The following is a 7,731-nucleotide window of genomic DNA, read 5'->3' as shown; positions in this document are numbered from 1 at the left end:
AAAAAAAAAAAAAAAAAAAAAAAGACTTGGGAGTTGAGTTATTGTAACTTTGCAATGTAAATTAGGCTGCATACCCAAGGAGGGATTTTTTCCAAAGCTTTCTTTCCCTCAATTTCAGTTTCCCATTTTAGGGAAGTTTTGTTGTTGTTTGGTTGTGGTTTCTTTCTTTCTTCCTTTCTTTCTTTCTTTCTTTCTTTCTTTCTTTCTTTCTTTTTTCCTGAAAATGTTAACATTCTATGTCAGCTTCAAGGATTTGGGTTTTGGGTCAGATCATGTGCTGTTTGGGGGAGGAGTTCTCTTGGGGTTTACCCTGAAATCAGTTCCCCCCACACTGCACCTAAGTCTTATGCTTAAATCTATACTAAAATACTGGTAACTAAGCCCTAACCCTAATTCATAGAAACCTGACTAGACCAATGAACCTTCAATTGAAACAAAAGGGGGGTCCAGGTCCTATAAAGAACTCACCAACAGGGACTGGAGAGATGGCTTAGCAGTTAAAAGCACACTGGCTGTTCTTTCAGAGGACCTGAATTCAATTCCCAAAACCCACATGGCAGCTCACAACTGTCTATAACTCCAGTTCCAGGGAATCTGATATCTTCACACCAACACATACATTAAAGTTAAATAAATTATTTAAAAAGAAAGAAAAAGAACACACCAACATTCACCTGACAAGATGGTGTGGTGGACTGGGCACAGAGGACTTGCATTGGCCCCTGGCACGAGCCTGGGTAACTCCTCTATTGGAGTAGGTCGTCCTCAGGGCCCACACTGGTACCACAGTTGACTCAAAACATAGTGAGTCAGAGGTAGTTTGTGCAGAGCCACGTGGCCTGGGAAATGTGTCCAGGCTGTCCTGAGCCACATGGCCTGGGAAATGTGTCCAGGCTGTCCCCAGCAGTGAGCAACATTGCAGCAGCACTTACTTGAGCTTTGAGTCATAGAACAAAAGAAAGTCATGCATTGAGGGGACTGGAGAGATGGTTTGCCCAGCAAAGTGCTTGCGCCACAAGCATAAAGATCTGAATTTATATCCCCTGTACCTCCATAAAAACATGGTGTGGGGTCCAGGTATGGGGCCCGTGATTTAGGTCCCAGCACTCAAGAGACAGAGGAAAGCAAGCAGATCTCTGAGCTACAGACCAACCTGCTCTCTATATATTGAGTTCCAGGCCAACTCGATCTACACATTGATCTCCAAGCCCACCAGGGGTACATAGTGAGACCCTATTTGTTTATAAAGGGGGTGGGGGATGGCGGCATGTTCCTGTAACTCTCCAAAGTTGGAGAGACAGCAGGATCCCTGAGGCATATATATATATATATATCAGTGTTTGCTGTAGTATTCTTAGTGGAAGCAATTACATGGCAAAGTTAATATATTCCAAATGTTCTACTTCATAGTTGAAAGTATTTTAGGTCAGACAAAAACATAGATAACAAATGGCTATTAAGGGCAAACACAACCCTGGAGAATTTGGCTCAAACATTCCAATTCTCTACATCAAGAAGTTAATCAGCCTGGTAGAATCTTCAACATAGGAATGTCTCCCTCCCCATTCTCTACCCTCTCCCCCCCCCCCCAAGGTACCTGACTTCACACCATCAAATCTGAAGTCCTAGTGACTTTGAAAACCTTTGACAACTGAATCTCAGTGCTTGTCCTGTCTGATGCCTAAACGCCTCCCCATCCTTTGCTTCCAAATCAGGAAAAGGCAGATTCCTAGTCAGGATTCCAGACACAGCTCCCTCTGCTACAGATGCTCCTCTTCATACAAATTTCCTGTGGTCCAAAAGTGTACCCGCTGTGACCTCTAGGCACCAATGGACAGAGATGCCAACACGATAGAGCTGCTGAAACCAGAACTTCCTTGCCTCAAGTGTCTGAATTACACTGTGGCTTTAGGAACACTCAGAAGAGCCACAGCCTCCTCCCTGTCGCTGTTGGCAAGGTTGGGACACGAGAATGCTTGTTTTGGTAATCTCTAAACAGTTGCTGTGGTGTCCTCTAACCGGTCTGCTTGGCTTAGGAGTCTAGCCCTACACTAGATTTTGGACTTACAGCAGGAATTTACTGAGGAGAAGGGCAAATTCTCCCAAAGGCCCTGTGAATACTATGACCAGTGCACTGGGGAAAATAGATGCTCGTGAAAGTAGGGTTGTTTTCCTTGTTAGAGATGAATGGTCAAGCCTGCAGGGGCCGTGAAAGTGAACTGATCAACCATTTTTAATTCACATTTGTAGAAACTTAAAGTTCAAAAGGATAAAACGAATGTTTACCTCATACACAGTGACCTAAAATCTAAGACTGAAGACTAAGACTAAAATCTAAGATCAAAAGTAAAACTCTATTTTACCCATTAATGATCTGGTACAGTGGTTCTCAACCTGTGGGTGGTGACCCCTTCAGCAAAGCTCTCTCTCCAAAAATAATTACACCATGATTCACAACTGTAGCAAAATTACAGCTATGAAGCAGCAACAAAGATCATTTTATGGTTGGGGGTCACCACAACATGAGGACCTGTATTAAAGGGTCACAGCGTAGGAAGGGTGAGAAATGCCGGTCTGGTTTGTTGTTTTTGTTTTTTTTTTTAATGTCAAGGTTAACTTTAAAATCTCTCTGTGTTCACTTTAAATCTTTATTTACTCACGCGCTCTACGGAGAGGACAAGTGGCTTCTATTACTCATCCTCAAAGCGTAGGTAGCAGCACCTGCTTCGAATGGACAGTGACACGGTTAAGTAAATGGTGTCTAAATAAAGATTCTCAGTCCCAGCAAAAGGGGAGCGGTCACCAAATGGTAGGTGTTGTTTACATCTCTTGCCATTTTAATAGGACTTGAGACTATATTTTCTTTTCCTCTTCATTTTGTTCCTCCTTTCTTTCTTTCTTTCTTTTTTTTTTTTTTTTTTTTTTTCGGTGGTGGTGGTGGTGGTTTTTGTTTTTTTCCCAGAGAGGGTTTCTCAGTGTCGTTCTGGCTGCTCTGGATCTCTCTCTGTAGACCAGGCTGGCCTCAAACTCACATAGATCTGTCTGGCTCTGCCTTCACTACTGGGATTAAAGGTCTGCACCACCACCCCACCTGGCAATATCTTCATTGTGTATGTGGTGTTTAACCTAATTCTTTGTGGATGTGAGGGGTCATGGCTTGCGTCATCTTGAACATTTCACTGAGAACCCATTTATAGTCTTCAAATCTATATTAAATAGACAAAAGGATCTGACATTGCAAGGAATGTATCATGGCTTTGATTTTTATTTGTTACATTTGTGTGTGTGTGTGTGTGAGAGAGAGAGAGAGAGTGTGTGTGTGTGTGTGAGAGAGAGAGAGAGAGAGAGAGAGAGAGAGAGAGAGAGAGAGAGAGAGAGAGGGGGGGCGGAGGGAGGGAGAGGGAGAGAGGGAGAGAGGGAGGGAGAGAGGGAGGGAGGGAGGGAGAGAGAGGAGGGGCATGTGTCTAGAGATCAAAGGACTGGTTTCTCCTTCCATTACGGGTCCCAGTTATCAAACTCAGCTCTCCAACTTGTCAGCAAGCACCTTTGCCCTTTGCCCATTGAACCACCACACTGGCTTCTTACAGATTTAAGCACATTTTTTTGTAACATTACCTTTGAGACTCTAAGTGTAAGGCAGCAGACAAATTACAGATCGTCTGTTTGTCCATGTGTTGCTTTTATTTCAGTTTTGCTGTTTAGCTCAGGAGACCCTGGCGTGAGATGATGATTCTAGTGACAACATTCTCAGCAGTGTGGTCACCCTCATCCAGTGTTCATGGGGACGTAATCCAGATACGGCACGCATGACTCACCAGACCGTGTAAACCACTGGTGTTCTCTATCAAGCCGAGCCTTTTCTTTTGACATCGCATGTTTCAAATACTCACATTGTGGCCCCGCAGCCTTTCCAAGCATTGTTGTGGTTGACAACACAAAAGAGTTTTGTGTGTCTTGCCTATTTGGACAAAGGTCAGTTCATTTGCTGCCCTCCCAGGCCATATACAAGTAGTTTCTTTACAGTTCAGATGCATATATTTTATTAATCCTTCAAGAATTTGGAATTGTCATAAGATAGGATTTGAACAAAATAATATCAGCAAGAGCACTGAAGAGACATGAGTCTGATAAGTAGGAACTCTGCAATCTATTATTATATCTAATATATAGTATATATTTAATGGTGCTTGACACATAGTAGATGGGTTTTTTTGGTTTTTTGTTTTTTTGTTTTTTTTTTTTGGTTTTTCGAGACAGGGTTTCTCTGTGGCTTTGGAGCCTGTCCTGGAACTAGCTCTTGTAGACCAGGCTGGCCTCGAGCTCACAAAGGTCTGCCTGCCTCTGCCTGCCAAGTGCTGGGATTAAAGGCGTGCGCCACCATTGCCCGGCCCATAGTAGGTGTTTTATTGGGACTCTTTCTTTTTTTTCTTATTAAAAAAGGTGTTATTTTTAACATAGTAAAATTATATACAAACAAACAGTTATTAAGTAAGAATTACATGTATAATATCTAGTCTATTTGTATTTGACAAAACTAAAGAAAATACTCTATTATCTACTTTATCGTTTTGAGTCTAAAGTTTTATTAGGGCTTTTTCTAGGGGCCAGTTCTTGTTAGTGACACTACCTGATGTGTTGGCTGAGCTCAAACTCAGCATTCTATGTAACAACTATAGTGCACTGATTCTATTGCTAAGTATTTCTTGGCTGATTTTAATGACTTAATTTATGTTGTAATTAAACATAAAATTAATCATACGCCTTTTCAAAGACCTAGTCTTGGTTTCCTTTTTTAAATGTGGGTGCCAGGATGGGGGTTGGGAGAGGTCTTTCATCTTGTTTTGTTTATTGAAACAGATGCTCTCTATCAAACCTCTGGCTAACCTCAAACTCACTGCGCAGCCAAGACTGACTTTGAACTTTCAGTTCTCTTGCCTCAACCTCCTGAGTACTGGAATTACAGGCACAAGACACTGTGCCTGGCTGTACGTAGACAGATTTTTCTTTGGGCTACCAACTCATAAAAATGACAGGGACTTATTAGTTATGAAAACACAGTCTACAGTGTAGGTTTGTCCCACTACTGCCTCTTATAACTTAAATTAACTCATTTTTAAATCTATGTTTTGCCTTGTGACTTTTTACCTCTCTCCCATCTTGTATCTCCTGTTTCCTCTTCCTGTTTCATCTCTTCTTCTCTCTACCCATAAGTCCTGCCTAACCTCTTCCTGCCTAGCTATTGGCCATTCTGCTCTTGATTCAACCAATCAGAAAGTGACTTAGCAAAGGCACATCTTCACAGTGTACAGAAAGATTATCCCACAACAGCTTTAGGCTTACTTTGAAGATTTGCAACAACAGTGTCTAAATTAGACAAGGGGATCCTAGCAGTTGGAAGAAGACAGGCCAATCGAAGCAAAAGCTATTCTTCCCTTGGGTTCCTGAGAAGGAGCTATCCCAGCTGGTGGAAGAAACGCCACCCGTCACTGGTGTTACAGAGGTCTTCACTTAAGGTTTTGTTTTTGGCTTTAACCCATTTCACCAACACATGCCAAGGCAATTTTCTCCCCCATGGGTTAAAGCTTTTCTATCCAAAGGATCTTGTGACTGTATCCTAATATAATCCCTTGCCCCATGTGAGGACATTTTAATTGTCATCCTCACTGGAGAGCACGAGATAGAAATTAATCAGCAAACTATTTTCTTCAGCATTCAGACATATCCAGAGAGAGAACAAAAAAAGGCCTAAGTAAAGGGATTGTGTTGGGGACTATGAAACTGAACCCCTCAAGTGTGCCTCTGCCTTTCCTATACTAAGCCCGGCCTTTTCTAGGAGATTCTCATCCTTGCTGAATTTCCTAAGAAAGGTTACTTGATGAGTCATTGGCAGAAGTATCCAAATATAGTTTCCAGAAAATAGAATCATGAGTCCCAGGAAAACGGAGCTTTCAAAAGGCTACATGCTCACTACCAAAGTGCGACCACTTCCAGCTGGAAACTAATTTCACTTCCTCTTTAGTGACAAACAGAAGTGACATGAAAGGATTTTTTTTCCTGCTCTTCCTTCCTTTTCCTAAAGATCTGTTTCCTATGGTACAGGAAAGCAGAACAGAAATCAGATTGTACCATCCCTCAAAAAAGCAAGCAAACAAACCTCCAGCGGTTTTCTACGGGAACGTTCTTATCATTGCCTCTGTGCCCACATCTATACAGCACACACACACACCCTCGATGGGTGCCAGACCTCCCAGAGTGGTATCTATTCCTGGACCTGCCAAACTTATTCTCATTCTAGGGTCTTTGACCTTGTTGGACTGTCTATCCAGACATGACGTGAGTTTTCTTCTTCTGCCATTCAGGCCAACTCAGCTGCCAGCCTCCACACCTGACAGACTCACTCGGACTACCCATATATATCAATACTATATTGCAGTAACCTGTCCTTTGTTCCCTCGCTGACCCCACCCACCATGGCCTGCTTTGCTTGTTTCCATTACAGAGTGATCTCCTTTTGCATTGACCTTGCTTACTGAAAACCACCTCTCTCTACTGAATGACCTGAAACATCTAGAACTATGTCTGCCATAGCCTAGGAAGTACCTGTTGGTGGAGAAGGATGTGTGGTGACTCAAGATCTTTGACAGAAATGTAAGAATAGGTCCCATTGAAAACAAATGGGAGCCGGGCGGAGGTGGCGCACGCCTCTAATCCCAGCACTCAGGAGACAGAAGCAGGTGGATCTTGGTGAGTTCGAGGCCAGCCTGGTCTACAAGAGCTAGTTCCAGGACAGGAACCAAAGCTACAAGGAAACCCTGTCTCAAAAAAACAAAAAAAGAAAGAAAGATAAAGGAAAGAAAGAAAGAAAGAAAGAAAGAAAGAAAGAAAGAAAGAAAGGAAGGAAGGAAGGAAGGAAGGAAGGAAAAAAAGAAAAGAAGTGGAGACTGGGTCCTTCTTGTGAATCATTCTAAAAAATACAGGCTAAAGATGCCATTCAAAACGAAGTGGTGACCTTTGATACAGATGGCACAAAGGAGAAAATGCACACAAAACGAAAACGGGAAAGTGGTGGTGGGGAGATAGAAGTCTACAGAGTCCTCTGTGGGCCTTCATTAAACTAAAGGACCAGATATTTAAAAAGTCTTAGAATGATGTAGTCCCCTCCGTGGCAACTCCAGTGTAACTTACAATAGTGGCTCTTTACTTTTTTAAAATGTAGTTAATATACCCACCCCTGCCTCTTCCCTCACAAAACATCACAATGACACATGAGCTTGAAATGATTCTATTTCCCTGCTCTTGTGTCAGGCACAATGTGGTATGTGCATTACACGCAGGATCTTATCTGTGGCCAGGGGAGTAATCTTTGTTCCAGATGAGGACATTGGGCCCTAGAAGTTAGACAACTTGTACACACGCTAGACAGTGCAGAGATGGTCTTTGAACGCCAAGCCTTTGTGATAGGCAAGAGAGATGGCCTTCGTGACCACAGTACACTTGAAAGGTCTTGGAATGAGAGGTTTTTAAATCCCCATCATTCCCTGTTTTGTTACACCCAGCCTGATGTAACTAACACTTTTAGTCTGGCCCCTATCTGGGTGCTTGGGTTTTCAATTTGGTTTGATTGGCTTACAGTGCCAGGAACAGAACTTGGCCTCAACAGGCTAATAAGTCCTATCCTGAGCCCTTGTGAGTTCACTCTCGGACTCTCACCGGAACCCCCACCACCTCCTG

At 42.8% G+C, this 7,731-nt stretch overlaps 1 pseudogene; it reads right to left on the bottom strand.

The window, feature by feature from the left end:
• The window catches only part of LOC113455778, a 9,297-nt pseudogene extending 5,422 nt beyond the window's left edge, over positions 1 to 3,875 (bottom strand).
• Positions 3,876 to 7,731: the final 3,856 nt, after the last annotated feature.

This window comes from Microtus ochrogaster, chromosome 1 (genome assembly GCF_000317375.1).
Source record: "Microtus ochrogaster isolate Prairie Vole_2 chromosome 1, MicOch1.0, whole genome shotgun sequence".
In the NCBI taxonomy this organism is placed as follows: Eukaryota; Metazoa; Chordata; class Mammalia; order Rodentia; family Cricetidae; genus Microtus; species Microtus ochrogaster.
The sequence above is the reverse complement of the archived record's forward strand: the minus strand, read 5'-3'. Positions and strand labels throughout refer to the sequence as shown.